General features: G+C 45.6%; 1 protein-coding gene across 2 annotated transcripts in view; it reads right to left on the bottom strand.

Annotated features, from left to right (window-relative positions):
• GALNT14 (polypeptide N-acetylgalactosaminyltransferase 14) overlaps window positions 1-18402 on the bottom strand; it is a 209490-nt gene that overhangs the window by 156013 nt on the left and 35075 nt on the right. The gene's annotated exons all lie outside the window — the stretch shown is intronic.

Below are 18402 nucleotides of genomic sequence, written 5' to 3'. Positions count from 1 at the left end.
GGAGAGGTTAGGCTGGACTGTGCCCAATCCTGAGAGTGACAGCATGTTTACAAGAGCTATTAGGGGCTGCTACTCCTCACAGGCTTACAGAATGATTTGCTCCACCTGGACTGGCAGGCTGCTCCTTTGCTTCTCACTGTTGAATTGATTATTGAACCACAAATATCCCATTTGAATAACATGATTTAACTTCCAAGCAGGCAGGAAGTTCAAAATCCATAGCAGAAAGACCCCACCCTGATGTTGGGTTCTGCAACTCTAGAACATTCTACACACCCGTTCATGAGTTAGAGAGAGAAATCTTTCTAAAGCACCCTACAAACGACTCTGATAGCCAGCCACGAGTTCCACAAGACCAGAGACTGCATCTGTCTCTTCACCAGGGAATTCTCTGTGCCTAGTCCAAGTGCCTGGAGCTCAATAAATACTTAGTGAATGAATGAATCGACCTGTCTATCTATCTGTCCAGAAGCTGTCTTAACTGGAGCATACTCATGTCACCAACAGACCTGGAAACCACAGCGTAGAAAGAACAGTTGAAAGAACCAGAGAAAGGAGTAGAGCAGGTGCAGGAAGGGACATGATGCTGCCCACATATCTTCAGAGGACTGTCCTGCTTAAGGCTCCCATTTACTGAGCACCCACTACAGTCAGGCATCGTGCAACACAATCCTTCTAACAAGTCTTCAAGGTATATTCTGTTACTCACATTTTCTATATGAGCAAAGGGAGACTCAGAGAAGTTCAATAACTGCCCCAAGAGCACATAGCTCCTGAGTGACAGGTGAGGCTGCAAACTCATGGTCTGTCCACAGCTCCCCACTTTCGAACCAACTCTGCTCCTATGAATACTCCATCTCCACTTCTGCCCTGAGCCCACCATCCTCTGACAACCCCCGTTCTGTGAGAGGACCATTGAGCAGCAAACAGTGGGAGGGGATGGGTCCTGGAGAGATGACCACTGCAGGATGAGGTCACCACATCTCCATGTGATGAGCACTGTTGAAGCACCAATGCAAATGCAAAAGAAGTACTAGATGAGTGTGTGTACATATACACAGATTTACATGGACATGTAGACAGAGTGGCCTCAAGAAACTCATTACCGATTTGTGAAAATAGGAAACAATGAATAATGCAAAAATATTGCCTTACTGATTTGGACAGTAAGAACCATAAGCAAGGTAACTATACGATTTGTCATCCAAACTGGAACACTCTTAAGCATGAAAGGAGGCACTGCTAATAACTGTGCTGGGACAAGAGCTATAAATGGGACTGGCCAAGGTGAACCAGGACATAAGGTCACCTATGGTAGGTAGATGGTCACAAGCCCCAGCCGAACTTACTCAGACTCAGCTATATCCTATACAAACGCTGACTTCTGCACAGTGCCACCCTAACCCTGTGACATCAGCACTAATGATTACTGTTGTTACTGTATTATTATAGTAACAATCCTTATAATAGCTACAGCTTCTATTGATCAGATACACCAGACACTGCTCTGAGCCATTGCAAACATCATCTCATTTGATTCTCACAATGATAAGACGTGGCATTGCTAGACCCATTTTACAGATAGTAAAACAGACTACAAAGACTTCAGGTGAAGTGACACGCCCAATGGCCACAACAGCGAGGACTCAAATCTCCGGCTGTCTGAATTTAAAGGGCCTCATCTTACTTACAGGCAAATAAAGGTTCTCCCTTTATTTATTCTCACCCATATTCCTCAAGGAGGCTCCAAAATCCAATATACCCCACCACCTTTCACCACCCACAGCTCGGCTCCTGTCAGCTCAGGCAACTACTTTCTCTCCATTTTAGCATTGGTCTCCCTCTTTAACATATGTCCTTCTTTTTTCTTCAATTTTTTCAGGAAATATTTTTTCCTTCAAAGTATTTCTTTCTCTGTCTCCATTCCTGTTACAAACCTCCAAAGGCACCAGCTCATCTTGTTTGATAAGCCTAAGAGTTCCTTTATGAAGGTAAATGAAAGCCCAAGTTATAAAATAAAATTAAAAATAGTAAACAGTTATATCATCCAATAGTGATACTGAAAGTACCCAGAAATCCCCTTTCACAATCCCCAGAAATCTTTACTTACCTCCTTACCTGTCTTTAATTAAACGAACTTTTCCCTGAGTACCAGGAAAATACACACACTTCTCACCAATTCCATCACCTTTGTGTTTCATCCCATAATTAGCAGGGTAGCCGCATCCCTGCCTATTTTCCATAGCACGAGCATTGCATTTCAGTCACAGTCAAGGTTGAAAGGCTAAAGTGGACTAGCCAAGGAACCTGATGAAGATTTATCATGTTGTGTCCAAGGGGAAATGTGTACTTGGTCATGCGTGAAGCCGTGGATGCGGGAGGGGACAGACCAGGGCAGCCCAGAAGTGGGGGCAGGCTGGAAGAAAACAGCTCAAGCTGGGAGCTGCAGACATTGCCATGCAGTGTCAGAGATGACAACGCAGAAGAGAAAGCCAAGGGGGAGGGGCAATCTTGAGACAAGACTGGCTCCAGTGGAGACCGAGCTGGTTCTGAAATGAGGAGACTGGAAAAAAGGCCAGGCCCAATTATATTCATTAGTCAATAGGAAAAACAGTATCGGGTGTAAGGTACGGCAAGGGAAGTTCAGGCTTATTAGAAGGAGAAAACTTAAGTGGTAATGATCCTACTGGACAATGTTCAGAGTTTCTGGGAGGCTTGGAAAATGGAATTAGGTTGGATAACATTAGAAAATCATAAGTTCACCTGGTCTGCCCAGACCTGGTCTTAATCAGCCCTTCCCCTATTAAAGGAACACAGAATGATAAGGAAATCTTGTTTTAAAGTTTACCAGAAAATTGAGTCCAACTAAACGATTTTTGAATAAAGGGTCTAAGTCTGAATTTCTCATCAAAGCAATGCTGTAAGCCTTTGGCCTGCTGAAGGCTTCTCTTCCCACTGCCTGGACCCCAACCAAGTCAGCCCCACTCAGTCTGCACTGAGCTTGGCTGATGTGAGCTTTTGTGGGCCTAGCCCCACAGGGGGGGCAGAACCAGGGAGCTCTCAGGCCCTGGCTCCTGGGGGCCATGCTGCCCACTCAGGACAGAGTGTTCACTCATGGCAAAGGTTCAGATGCTGGACAGCATGGTAAGACCACCAAGATAAGCCACAGGGAACAGCACAGGCATGCAAGGCCTGGGACAAGATACAGGCCTGGGAGAACTTGGGTGTGGAGAGAGAGCAGGGCAAAGCACAGTTGGGTTGCAGACCACAAGAGCACAGGGCTGCAAACTCAGGCAGGCTCCTTTGGGTCTGCTGCAGCAGGAAGCTCGTAGGCAGGTCCCCTGCTGCACAAGCCCATCTCAGGGCCTGGGAGGAAGTGCAGGGGAGCTACGCAGCGGGGCTGGGGTTGGGTTTGGAGTGAGGCAGGTGGGCCCAGACCTCAGCTGCAGACCATTTTCAATTAGAGAAAACAAAGCAATAAGAAATGGAAATGAATGCCATGATATGTGGCTCAGGTGACCATGCCTTTGGGAAACCAGCTTATCTGAACCCAGAGCCAAAGCCCAGCCTCCACATAAGGAGGGAAGATGGAGGGATGGGAAGACATGCTCCTCCAATTAGAAATCTACACATCTAGGGATAATTAGCTTCTAGGCGAGACTCCATCAACCAGCAAAGTGGCTGTGTCAGCATGAGGTTCCCACAGGCTTCCTCAGTCATGCAGGGTCCAGATCTCCGGTTCTGGGCACAGTGAGGTTCATGTCACACAGCCCCCATCACGACTACTCCTTCTGGTGGTCACCCCGACACCGGGCCCTCTTGGTGCTCTGGGGAAGACCAGGCTGGGCACTCAGGGCCCTGCTCCAGCCTCCAGCAGTCTTGGATTTGGCCAGTCCCCTGTGACCTGGAGCCACACCAGTTGTCTTAGGCTGGCATGAGCTCAGTGAGCATCAGAATCCTTTCTTGAAGGGCTACAGTGGTGCACATTAACGAAAACGGTGCATGGGGCAAAATCAGAGCTGACCAAAATGATATTTTTTTTCTGATGAAACAGAACACAGACGAGTAGAATATACACTGAAAATATAACTCGTGTGTCTGGCCACCTGTAAGGTGGATCGTGTATGTTACCCAACACCTTAGAAACAGCCTGAGAAACCAAACAAAACACATTATCCTGAATAATAAGGAGAATAGAATTGCCAGATAAAATACAGCACACCCAGTTAAATTTTTAGTATAAGTGTGTCCCATGCAATGTTTGGGACACACTTATACTAAAAAAGTTTGTGCTGTTTATCTGAAATTCCTGTTTACCTGGGTGTCTTCTATTTTCATTCACTAACTCTGCCATCCCTACCAGAGAACCCTGTGGTGTCCACTCCACAGCTAGACTCTCGGTGCAGCTCTATGACAGTCCAGCAAAGGACAGCTATAAACGACCAAAAGTGAGATGTTTGTATACAGAGAACAGCTAAAATCATTACCTTCCAGAAGAGGAAGACCAAGAGGAGAAATTACCTAAATCCAGTTATGATTTATTACAGGAAACACCCTGTTATGAGAGACCCAGAGTACATGGTTTCTCATCCCAGGCTTGTGACATGGGCAAGTCACTTAATTTTTATGTTAGTTTGAAGACTGGACTAGGAAATCAGGGTGTTCTTTCCAATCCTAAAGTGTTATGATTCTGTTCAATTAGAACTATATGAACAGGGTGAAAACAAGTGTATTTATGCTCTAAGTCATAGAAAAAAAAAACGAGAGGGCCTCTGTTTCAGCTTGAGACATGTAGGTGCTTTTTTCTTTTTTTAACATATCCATCACCTCACATAGTTACCTGTGTGTGTGTGTGTGTGTGTGTGTGTGTGTGAATAATTAAGACCTACCCTCTTAGCAAATTTCAAGTATATAATGCAGTATTATCAACTACAGTCATCATGCTGTACATTAGATTTCCAGAATTTATTCATCCTTCATAACTGAAACTTTGCACCCTTTGACCAACATCTCCCCAACTGTCACCGGCCCCAGCCCCTGGTAATCACCATTCTACTCTCTGCTTCTATGAGTTTGACTATTTTAGATTCCATATTTAAGTGAAATGATGCAGTATTTCTCCTCGTGTGTCTAGCTTATTTCACTTAGCAAAATGTCCTCCAGGTTCTACCATGTTGTGACAAATGGCAGGATTTCCTTCTTTTTTATAGCTGCATAATATTTCATTACACCACATCTTCTTTATCCATTCATCTATCGACAGACACTTGATTTCCCAGCAGACAGAGAAAGTATGTGGCTGTGTTCTAAGAGATGATGCCACAGTTGAAGCCAGAAACAGGATCAGAAAAGATAGAGGTAAACCCATAAACCCAAGTAAGTTATTTGGACCTCTAACACCGTATGGGGTCCATTCTGCAGCTGACAAAAGGGAAGAAAAGTAGCCTTTCCATAAGACAGCCCCATCTCAGACTGCATCTGATTCCAAATGTGTGTCTTAAAATGTTTTGTTGTTGTGAAAATACTTTCTTAAAATCACATCCACTGATCCCCATGAAAAAAATCTGTTTCAGATAGGTAAAGCTCAATTCATTACAAATGATGCTGATAAGGCTTTATGAAGGTCACCCGACAGCTGGCAGAAGTCAAGCACATGGCTTCTCAACAATGACGAAGGAGTATCAAGTTTGTGTGATCACAGCTATTTCTTCTCTACGCATACAAGACTGTCTTCCAAAGAAGACTAATTCAGTCTAAATTTAAACATCCTTTGGGAATTACATAAGTAGAAAAGCTTACCCTTCTTTTCTAATATGTAAATAGGCAGAAAGGAAAGGTAAAGACTGAGTTAACTCCAAAATGTAATATTATAAGTGTTTTGGGTTGGATCTGTCCAAAACAGTCTAATTCGTCTCAGCAAAAACACATTTTTACATTTACAACAAAAAACAGTTAAACATTCAAAAGTGCACATGCTTATTTTGTTGGGAAAATTATACACATTTGTTTGATTAGCTTTGGTAAATAAAATAACCAAGTCATCACTCAAGACAGACGTGGCTGCAAAATTGATTCAATGAAATGTCAAAATAAATCACGGCTTAAAAATGCATGGTATGTAACTTCTAAAAATGAAAACCACATCTATCTCTGTCAGAGTTGTGAAGACTGTGCATTAAAATTATATCAAAAACGAATGCATTTTTGAAGGGAAAATATTGATTTAATCGACTCTTCCTGACTAGTGATTCAAATCATGATTTGAATCAATTTGATTTTAATGGAGCCCACCCTATCCAAAGTCATTTATAATGCCTTTGGAGTGTATGATGTTATTTTCAGTGGTCTATTTGTCTCTCTAGTTATAGGATGCTCAGATTGATATGAAAGGGCTGGGTTCCCAGGCCACATTAACAGAGGCTTCTGCAAACTTACACCAGTTGCAGATAATCCCAGTTAGCACAACCAAGCATCAACTATGAGTACTAAGTGACCCAGCAGGCATGGGTCCAGGCAGCTGTGTGGGATGAAGAGTGCAGGTGTGAAGGCCAAGCCTCAACAATAGAAGTTCAAGCGCGGCACTCCAGGCTTTTGTAGAATTCTGAGACAGAGGTCAGGAAGAAGGCTGACCTTGGTCACAGGGTATTGTAGTACTTCAGCAGGTCTCGGCCCCAGGAGAGGCTGAGAGCCAGAGATCAGGACAACGCAGAGGCTTGGAGGAAACCAGCTTTTAGAACCAGAGGATTAAAGGAGCCCTGCAGGAGGCGGACCTGATGCTGAAAATATGAGTTAGAAGGTCAGGGAAATAGAGTCGTGCAGGAGTTGACCAGACGAATCAATTGTAACCTGTCTCAGCTTCCTGAAGGGGATTATTGACCTCCCAAATACTTAGAATGTGTGGCACCGGTCAACCTGGTACATGGGAAGTGCCCAATATTAGTTATTACTGATGATGATGATGATGATGATGAATGTTCTCAGCTAGTGTAACCAACTGTCCAGTTTGCCCAGGACTAACGGGTTTCCCAAGATGTGGGACATTCGGTGCTAAAACTAGGAAGAGCCAGCCAAACCAGGATGGTTGGTCCTTCTCTCCCTGCACTGTGTCCAGAATGATCACAGAGCCTGGGGTGGGACAGAAGGTACAGGTGGGCTCAAGAGCCTTTCACTGCGGGTAACAGAGGGAGGGAGAGTCGGGAGCCAGGTACCACATCTTCCTGGGGCTTAGACTGAGTTTTCTTATTTGAGGATCATGGTCTGGCTTTTCCCTTCAAGGCACCTGGTGAAGGGAACATAGTGAATCGATGATCGTTAATGAGCTGCCCAGTCTAATCATTTCCTCCCGTCGGTTCCAGTTAAATAAAACAGAACCGAGGGTTGGGGGAGGGTGAGGGAGCAGGCTTTGGCTGTGCCTGGGATCACTGAGTTTCAGCTGGTCTCCCCACCCTTCACCAGGTTTTAACCTCTATCCAGTGCCTCACTGCACAAGCCTGGCAGGTGGTAGGCACTCCACCCACATGCAGGGCATCTGAATAAGCTGAGCGGTGGGGCTGGCATTCCTATGAGCTGCCTCCTTGGATGTGTCTCTATGGAAAGGCCTGGAAGCTTGTCTGGGAATTACTCTCAGGGAGCTACAGTTCAGCGGGCAGGCCCTGCTCCCCCATGTTAGGTGGCTGGGGCCCAAGGCCTTCCCTATGACCCTGTCACCGGACCCCAAGCGAGACCCAAGGAAAGGACAATTACACACCCTTGGGTTCTTATTCCCTCACCTGCTGCTGCTGAATCTTAAAACAGTGGATGCAAGGAGGGCCCAGAGAACTCTTGGTGAGAGGATGTTGTTGGGGGAAGCTGCCAGGGACCCCTCGGTTCCCTGAGGATTTAGGGATGGATTTAGGAACAGGATTTCTAGAAGCTGCAGACACATACCATAGTAGGGAGGAAGTGCACTGAATTCAGGGTCAGAACCTGCATGTTTATCACCCTCCAAATTCAGCCTTGGCTAACACATGCTGATCGGGCACTGGGAGCAGCCACGGTGCAAGTCACTTTCTCAGATTTTGCCCTCATTTAATCTTCAACATAAAACTCCAAAATAAGCATTATTATGCCCCATTTTTTTTAATAAGGAAACATTCTCAGAGAGATGGAATCTAAGGCTAAGAGAGTTGAGCAGTTCAAGACAAGGAAGCTACTTAGGTGGTTTGGCGTGTTGGCTGAAGCTGAAGCAGTTGATTCTGGAACCCTGAAGAAGTGGGTCAGGACAGGGGTTGGGAACATGCACTGAACTGATGATGGCTGATGCAAGAAACCAGGAACCTCAAGGCAAGAAGAAGAGTCTTCTTTGGCTAGCTGTTCAGTGTGGCATTTGAAGCCCCGTTGTTGATGCATCCGGCTCATCCACGTTTCTTAAGGACTTCAATGCTCTGACCTGATGTTTGGCTTGCCTGGGTCATGGGGGCGAGGGGCATCCTCCTTGGAGACACGCTGAGGTGGGGCAGTGAAGGAGAGGCATGAATTCGGACACCTCACACATCAGGATTGGAATATTGGCTCTGCTCCTTGGTAACTAAGCAGCCTTAAGCAAGTTACTTAACCTCCCTGAAGCTCAGTCTCTCCATCCATAACCAGGCTCACCCATAGTTGGTGTGAGTGTTAAAGACAGTATGTGTGACACGCTTAGTATAAGCATTGCATGGGGTACAGTGTAGTCCTCCCTACATGGGAAATGTTATTTGGAGCAAACATTTGCTAACCTGCCAGGGTGCCAGGCTCACAAGCCAAACAGAAGCTATCCTACTCCCCTAGTAATGCATGTAACCACACCAGACTGACTGGTCTAACGAGGAGCCTTGGCATGGAGTCTCCATTCGTTTCTTCTCGTCTTTCAGGTATCCAGAAAGGCAGGCCAGGATCTCCTAGGCACATTTACTACTAGGAACATCAGGGCACTCCAAGGCCATCAGGACCATCGGAATGGCTTCCAGAGAGAAAGAGGAGCCAGTGCTCAAGTAGGACCTTCACAGCCTCAAAAAGATGCTCCAAGAACAGCCACAATTGAGTTCAACTCCAAGCCAAGAGATGATGATGAGGGAGCCTTAACCACAGAAAGGCAGCAGGGAATGGGGCAGAAGGCACACTGGCGGAGGTGGGGAAGCCAGCTTCTGCAGCTCCCTGGCCTGGGCACCGAAGTACTCACCCGGAAAACCCATGTCCACACTGGTTCCCGCCACCTCTGTACACTTTTCCGTTCTCCCTGCCTGTCATCACTGTCCTCCTTCTAGGGGCTCATTAGAAGTCACTCCATTCCCTTTCCGTCACCCCTCAGCTCTCTTGTGCTCTCTTTTTTTGAGGGGGGGAGAAGGATTGGCCCTGAGCTAACATCTGTTGCCAATCTTCCCTTTTTGCTAGAGGAAGATTGTCCCTGAGCTAACATCCATGCCAGTCCCCCTCCATTTTGTCTGTGGGATGCCACCACAGCATGACTTGATAAGTAGTGTATGTCCACGTCCAGGATCCGAACCTATGAACCCAGCTTGCCAAAGTGGAGTGCACCAAACTTAACCACTATGCCACCAGGCTGGCACCACTCTCTCTTGTGCTCTCTTGATGCTTCTCTAACTGAAATTCTCAGTTCTGCCCACGTGTGACACTTGCTCTGCCACCGTCACCCCCAACCCTGGCCATAAGGTCTCACTACATCCCAAGATGTCTGGACTGGGGGCACATTCTATTACAGGCTACACAGAACTGCTAGCTCTTCAGCTCTTACACCTGCTACTAGCCTCCAAGTCACAGCCTTTTAACCCCACAAATCAGCTCAGGCCCATGGACGTGGGACGGCCCCGCAGAAGCAGGCACCTTCAGTGCGTCTGCCTCCCACTGTGCTCTAAATCACCAGGCTGTATAGCTCTCCAGGCCCCTGACCTTTCCTTTCCAACCCCCTCCAGGCCTTTCTACTGCTGAAGATTCTGACCTTGAACAAGTACCTTCATCCCTCTGGAGCTGTGTTTACAGCTATAAAGATAGAAGTTATATGAATTATGTTAGTAGGTGAGATTAAAAGGCCTATGAATTTAGCAATACCTTCAAATGAATTTGTATTTTATTCATTACAACACCATCACATGAAAAACAGTAGTACCATTATGAGTGAGATTTATTATTTAGTTCTCCAATAGTGAAGCAATGATTGGTGCACTATGGAGTCTTGGACCCGGGGTAATAATTCCACAGTCCCCCAGGGGTCTGCAGCCTGTAGGCTGGCAAACAGTTGACTAGACAATCTCCAAGGGCCTTTCAAGGTCATTCATTCAACAAATATTTACCGAGTGCCTGCTAGGAGCCATGGGAAGTGCCTATATCTCTTAGTTAGGGAGACAGAAAACATCCAAGAGAACAAATAAAAGAATGACCACTTAGCGTAACTGGTAGGAGACAGAAGAGTGACATGAAAAACGAGGCAGCATGGAGAGTGTGGCCTCCGTTAGGGAGAATGGTTCAGGAAGGCTTCTTCAGCGTAGTAACATTTGACGGTATGACCTACAGTACAAGAAGATATCAGCCATGGAAAGGCGTGTGGTGGGGAGCAGGAGGGCAGAAAGCATTCTAGGCAGAAGAAACAGGCTTCAAAAGGCTCTGAGGCAGGTACCAACCTAGTCTGTTTAGGACCTTTACGGCTGAGGGTGGGGACATAGAGGGGTAACTTATAGAGGGAAAAGTGATTTCATTCGGCTGTATTCAGTTTGGGGTTATGGCATCCAAATGGCAATGTAAAGACAGCTGAATAGAAGAGGAGGCTAAAACTCAGATCCCTGTGCTAGAGATGTACACTCAGGATTCATCAACATAGAGAAGATATTTCAAACCCTGCCAACAGCGATGGGGTTTAGAGAAAGAAGAGAAAAGAAGGTGAGTTCTAGACCAAGTCCTGAGGAACACCTCCACTGAGCTGGAGGAGAGGAAAAGAAAGAGATGGGGAGGAGCAGTCCAAGAGGAGGGGGGAAAACCAGGAGCAGGTGAAGTCGTAAAATCCAAGACAGAAAGGAATTCCAGAAGGCAGAAGTGGCCTACTGGGTGCAATGATCCTGAGAAATGGAGAAAGTAAGATGTGGACGGAAGCACATCCATTGCCTTCAACAATATGGATGATGTTGGTGACCTGGACAAGAGTGGCCTGGGTAGAGTAGTTGTAGCAGAAACCACTGGAGTGAGATGAAGAGAGAATGAGAGGTGAGGAATTGGGGACATTATGTGTAGTCAACCCCATCTAGAAGTCTGGCTATCAAGATAAACAGAGCAGCACTGAAGATGGACGAATATGGTGTATTATTGCTCAGCAAGTATTCACTCCCTCTCCCTCAATCTCCACGAGAGGGGTGTATTTCTCACCCCACTGATGTTGGACTTGGACATCTGACCTGATCTGGCCATGAGATGTGCAGATATGCCCTGAACAAGGGCTTGAAATGAGCTGGCCTCAATGGGCTTGCTCTCTTTGGCTCCTGCCTTTCTCCAGGAGAAGAACATTCCTTGGGTAGCCTGCAGATGAGGAAGATGAATGACATGTGGCTAGGCTAGAACACAACGTACAACTTAGAGCCCAGCTTAAATCTGCAGAACCCTAGCCAACCCACAGGCCTATGAGCAAAAACACAAATGTTTGTTGTATGCCCCTGAGATGCTGTGGTTGTGTGTTATGCAGCATTATTATGGATACAATGGACGAACACAAGGGGGAATGTGTAGTCAGATAAGGTTATTTTTAAGATACAATTATGTTTGTATACAAATGGGAAAATGATCTACTGACATGAAAGAGGACTGCGATGCCTGGGAGAGACGAGACGGTTTTAGAAGGGCAACATCTATGTGAAGAGCAAGGGGCGACAGGATCCTGAGGACAAGTAGGGGAGTTGGCCGTAGATAAGATGAGGGGGTGCATCCTCCCCTGTGACAAGAGGGGACAAGGTGGGTGTAGATGCCAGAAGGTTTAAAAGTCTGGTAGAGGAAAGATGAGGAGTTTAGACTGGATGGACTCGAACTTCTCAAGGAATGATGAGGCAAGGTCATCGAGGTCATTGGTGGTGGTGAAAGGGTGCCTTTTTGCCAGCTGTTTGCCCTTCCTTAAATGTCTTTCTAATTTTCTCCACTGATTTAAATTCTAATACGCCTGCTTTCTCCTTGAAAGTCTTTGCTAACTACCCATGCCTACCATGACCCCTCCCTTTTCCTAAGCGACTGTAATCTCGACCTCAGTCCAATACTTGATTAGCCTTCTCCTTGTTTGATGCAGGACTTACGCATCCCTTCCCTCTGCTGGACTTGAGATTGATGAGACATGGGGGCCATGCTGTCTGCATCTTTTGAATGCCCCACAATACCAATGACATAGTGACGGTCATGCTGAGGAGGCTTAATAATTATTTGTTAACTGCCTCAAGAAGAAAAAGTATTTGTCTGTCACTGTTGCCTCTTCTAGAATAGCCAACTTGGACCAAAACAAATCAGGCAAGACCAGCTGTTAAGAGTTAGCCATCAGAACTATTGTTTTTGGAGACAGACATGTTCTTCTGGTTTGTGGTTATTTTTTTCTCACTTATTATGCCAACTTCCCTGAAGCCTGATCTGTTTCCTTTTCTTGACTGCTTCAAAAATTCTTTCATCAATCCTGGCGTGGATGCACTGACATCTTCCCTGGGAAAACAGAAGGGTTATTTTCCAGATGTTCTTTAATGCCATTGCTTAGAGGGCTTTCCATTTTATTTTTAATGAAACAAAAAACGCCAGATCTGACAGGTGATGCTAGGGAACCTGTATTTCACGCAAGGGGTCCCAGAAATAACAAGCAGCCAGCATGCTCCCTCCATCCCAGCGATGTGGATCTTATTGATACCTGAAACAGAGCAGAGGGAGGGAGCTCCCGAGGGTCTTCCCAGCCTAAGCCAGGGAGGCTGAGTGTACCTTGAAGTCTTAGTTCAAGGAACCTGACAGTTTCAGAAGGTCCTGCACTGCCATCTTCAACATCCACCAGTTATATGTGAAGAAAGCGGGACTGGTCCAGAGAACACTTGCTTGGCAACAGGGCTGCCACAGGCAAACTTGTGAGGCAGGTGAGGGCACTCACCTTCCATCCCCTCAGGGGCCCTGATCCACCCTCCCAAGTTGGTGATCATCATTTCCAGAGGCCAGAATCATGAAGCCAACCCACCCCTCCTCCTCTGTTGGAGCACAGTGTCCCTCAAGAAGCCCTCCAGTCCATGGCAGGCCTGGGTGAGGGTCCCCTTTTCTGAGCTTCCAGGAGCACCCTACTCTCCCCGTCTAGCCAAGCACTGACAATGACATTAGGTATTTCTCTCACTAGACTCTGAACTCTCTGGTCTGGAGATATATCTTGCTCACTTGTATTTTCTCCTCTAGCAGGTGTGCTAGGCACAAGTGAATGCTCAGTAAATGGTTTGTTTCACTCTAACAACATAGGTAGGCAGAGAGAACTTGACCCATCTGGGATAAGCCTCAACTCTGCCTGAACTGTGGAGGCCGAGGCAGTCACTTCCTCTTTAAGGGACTTCCTCCTCATCTCTGAAGGTAGATATTAAAATATCTACCTCATAGGTACTGTAAGGACTGAATTAAAAAATGCATGTTTTATAAACTGGTGAGTATTTTACAAAGGTAAGTCATTAGTACTAATTCATACTAAAGTTATACAGGCTATATTATCTTTCCCAAAATTATTTTCACTTTGTCACAGACTATTTGACCTCCCTTGCCATCTTCTGTGGAGAGCAATGTTTTTCTTCTTCAGCAGTGGTGGTATTTCAGGCATGGGCAAAAGGAATTGTATTTGTTTTGACTGAGGAGGTGCTCAGTGCCCTTAATTACAGAATACAGACCAGAGGTTAGCAAACTACAACCCACTGCCTATTGAAGATTGAAGAAATCTGACCCACCACTTATTTTTGTATGACAGGTGAGCTAACAATAGTTTTTACATTTTTAAATGGTTGGAAAAAAAAGTCAAAAGAAGAGTATTTTATGATCCATGAAAATTACATAAAATTCAAATTACAGTGTCCATAAATAAAGATTTATGGAAATGCAGCCATGTTTACTTGTTTACAAGTGTCTGTGGCTGCTTTCATGCTACACCAGCAGAGCTAAGTAGCTGCAACAGAGACCCTATGGCCTATAAGGCCCAATTATTTACTAATTGTTTTGTGTTTTTTTTTATGAAAAAGTTTGCCAACTCCTGATACAGACCATCTTTCTACTTGCCCTCAGGCTACTCACAGAAAAAGATCTAGAATGAGTCAAGATTTGGTTTTGGGAATTCCACTTTAAGAGAGACAGAGACAAAGGGGTCCTATTCAAGAGGGCAACCAGGAATGTGCTGGAACTCAGACATGAACCACAGGAAGAATGGTTAAAGATAATTAAGGAGGTGCCTTCAATTATCCAAAGAGCTGTCATGAAGAAGGAAAATAAGGATCCTTCTCTGTGGCTGCAAGGAGTAGGCTTAGGACTGAAGACCCGTTTCAGCTCAAGATAAAGAAGCGTCCTGGCTGGCTGAGCTGTCTCAGGCAGTGAGTTCCCCATCACCACATATATTCAAAGCAATGAATGTTCAACATCGTGAATATGAAATGTAGTCATCAAGGACCAGTGTCTGGCCATGTCTTAGAATACTACTCATCTTGCAAAGACCTCCTTAACTACAACACAAGCATCCACAGGGTAGGATGTTCCTGGGAGCCAGGTTGGTATGTGATTTAACCATGGTTTATTGGACCAGGAGCAGCTCCTGTCTGGGGCTGGGCCCACTGGGGTTGCTTACCTTAGAACCTGAGAGCAGATCAGGGTGGGGACAAGAGAGAGGACAAGGGTGCTCTGTGTGACTAGGAGTGTAACCTTTCTACCCAGCACGTGGGATGAGGAGCAGAGAAGGTTGGTCTGCTAGGAAAGCAGAATAAAGCAGATACATGGAGAGGAGGAGATGAATGAGATGGAGAAAGAGTTCTCCCGGAGCTTCCAACAGTCTTGCGGTCCCAGGCTCCGAACTCTTCAATGAGGCCTGGGTTCCACCATCACCTTTCTGGATCACTACATGAGTCTCACTCTGCAGAAGCCAGCCTGAGATGGATTCTCTGACTTACAGCTCAAATGACTTTAAGAAACGTAGTTTTGGGAAAAGGAGACTCAAACCTTGACAGCCTGGCCAGTCTCTCCCAGTACTGGGGATCTAAGATCCCTTTAGCCAAACTGGAGAAGAGGCCATGCCACCTGTAGAAGCAGTGCCTGAGGAGTCTGGGGCTGCACATCCTGACCAGGGACCACAGATGTAGTCTGTCAATTCCCACACACCATGCTTGTGTCTCTCCTCTTTAGGAAGAGGATAACATGAATCCATCACACTACTCTGCTGCAAAGAATAATGAACAGCACCGTTAACAAACGACAAGCGCTACGTTTCTTATTATCTATCATGTATACATCACTTTATTTCTGTAGCATCCACCAGGTGTTGAATGCAAATGGACTGAAAAACACTTTTGCAGACTTACAGCCTCCTATAAAGAAAAACATCCGTGAGCACAGAATAGCAGAGCTCAGATTATTCCAAGTCCTAGACTGAACTGCCCTGAGAAGGATTGGGAGGCTCCTCTCAAGCATGTTGATTAGCTGGAAACCCACTGAATCCAGGTCATTCACATTTGTTTTGGTGCAATAAGATCGACCCCAGCCATAAGTTTTGACCTTGCCCCATTTGAAGACCACAGCTATGTGTATCATCAGAGAGCCATAGAAACTAGACAAGGGCAATATGTGGCTAGCTGCCCTCCATCACTCTCTTTGCTCTGGCAGTAGGATGGCCTCGGTCCCTTGATCCATTTTATTCCACATCCCAGACTTCACCCTTCCCCAGGTGTCTCTCAGTTTCTTCTCTGCTCTTTTCTTTTGGCTTATGGAGAATGCCAGTTCATGATTAATTAATTTTCCCAAAGAATGTGAGGCTGCTCTTGAGACTGGAAGGCACAGACTGCATTTGGTTCAGGAACGATGCCCCCTACAGAGACTCACTGGAGGGGGTGTGCTGGATGGCGGGCAAGGAATGGAGTAGGAGGAACTGGCCTCTGGTTCTATTTCTGCCTAATGACATTGAGCCCCATGGACGTCATTTCTCCTCTCTGGCCTTTGTGGTTCATCTGTCCAAAGAGCAGATTGGACTGGGAAAGAGGCCAGAGCCACAAGGTAGGATTGTCAAGATCAAAATGAGAAGGAGGCCAGGAGCTGATAAAAAAGAACCCCAGGCAAATGTCAAGTCCAGGATGGAATCAGTGAGCACATTCTAGCTGAGTCACTAAGAGTGCAAATAATGTGCTGAGTTAAAGAGGTACCAAAAGCAGAGGTGAGTCATAAAAGCAACAATGGGAATGGGAACAGTAAGAGAGGTGGCAAAACCTAGAGATGACGACATCCTGGTGGACTACATCCTGGTGCAGATTTGTGGTGGGATAGCTTAATGTCACCAACACAAATATGAGGTGGGGTGACCACTAGGCTACCACCTAGCTCCCAGAGTCTATGAATTTCAACCTTTCTTGAGATGTGCTAACAGAGGGGCATTATCCCCAACAACAGAAAATTACAAGCTAAGTATCTGACCAGCATAGCTTCTGCATGAAGCCTAGAGCTAATTGGGACCCGGGGGAAATCATCCTAAAAAAGTGCATATGCCAAAGTCTCTACTTCCATTTATACAAAAGTGGTCTCTGCCTCAACTTCCTACTTTCTACTTTTCCACTAAGACGTTCTTTGGTCCCGAAAAAGTCAACTTACCTACTCATCAGGACAAGTAATGATTACACCAGGTCATCAAAAAATAAATTTTACAACTCTTGACTCTCCGTGGGCAGAATGCAGACTAGCTAAAAAGAGAGGAAATTTATTTCCAAGACCAGCTATTTAATATCCTCATCTTTTCCAGGCTATCTCCCATAGTAGTTGTTGGATATATTCGACACATCACCTCCTTTCTCTGGAAAAAGTTCCCAAAGTAGCTGAGACTTATGACTTAGGAAAAGTTTCTCTACCTTTCTGTGCCTAGTTTTCTCATCTATAAAATGCAAGAAATGGCACCTGTATTCATTTTCTATGGCTGCTGTAACAAATTACCACAAATTTACTGGCTTGAAACCACATAAGTTTATTATCCTACAGTTTTGCAGGCCAGAAGTCCAACAGGAGTCTCAGGGAGCTAGAATCAAGGTGTCGGCAAGGGTGCGTTCCTTCTGCAGGCTCTCGGGGAGAACAGGTTTCCTCCCCTTTTCCACCTTCTAGAGCCCACCTCTACTCCTTGGCTTGTGTTCTCTTTCCTCCAATCTCCATTTTCAAAGCCAGCAATGCTGCTGTCAGAGTCCTTTCACCCAGAATCACTCTGACCTCCTCTTCTGCCTCCTACTTTTAAGGACTCTTGTAATTACAAGGGACTCACTTGAGTAATCCAAGATAATCTCTTTAAGGTCAACTGATTAGCAACTTAATTCCCCTTTGTCTTGTAACCTAACATACTCACAGTTTCGAGGAATTAGGACTTGGAATTGGGGGTGAGGGGCCTTATTTTACCTACCACAGTACCTGTCTCAGAGTGGCCGGGAAAGAATTTCCTTTACTAGCTAAGCAAAGAACCCTGGCCAAGCCTCTTGTCATTTTGGTTTCCTTCTCTAAAATCGAGGGCATAAGTCTAAGAAGATCTTTAAGAGTTATAACTTTATGGGGATAAAACAATTAATCAATAATAGATTAGCTTCTGCCTTATGCATTAGTTTTCGAAGCACTTTATGATTTGTCTTAATCTTTGCATCAATCCTATATTAATCTTCCCATCAATATATAAGGGAAGATACTGCTATTATCCCCACTTTGTAGAAGCGTAATCTGAGAGTAAGAAGTTAAATGATTCACCCAAGATCACACAACTAACAAATGACAGTCCTGGTTTCAAATTCGAGTCTTCTGATACCATAAGCCCTACAGTAAAAACCTGTTCTGAATACCATGGAAGTGTACACAAAGGGAAGCTGGTAACTACCAGCACCACCACCACCACCATTCAGCCAAAATACAGCATGACCTAAGTGGAGAGATGTGGTGATGGCAGACACTGGCCTCTAAAGATCACTCAGGACTCCGGGTGCCCCACTTTGGATTCCTGTCCTCTGGTCATGTGCAACTGAAGTATCTTCCTAAAACCATGTTCCTCCGTTCTTGCCGTCAGACTACATCTCATCAGCATAGTACTTGTTCTAAACCAAGGAGAAATAGTTATGAGCCTCTAGCTGGGGAAGGACTGGGGGAGAGTCTCACGCACTCTGTGCAGTGCTGGGTGTTCTCAAGGCCCTCCCG

Source organism: Equus asinus, chromosome 6, assembly GCF_041296235.1.
Source record: "Equus asinus isolate D_3611 breed Donkey chromosome 6, EquAss-T2T_v2, whole genome shotgun sequence".
NCBI classification, from domain to species: domain Eukaryota; kingdom Metazoa; phylum Chordata; class Mammalia; order Perissodactyla; family Equidae; genus Equus; species Equus asinus.
This window is presented reverse-complemented; position numbering and strand designations above follow the sequence as displayed.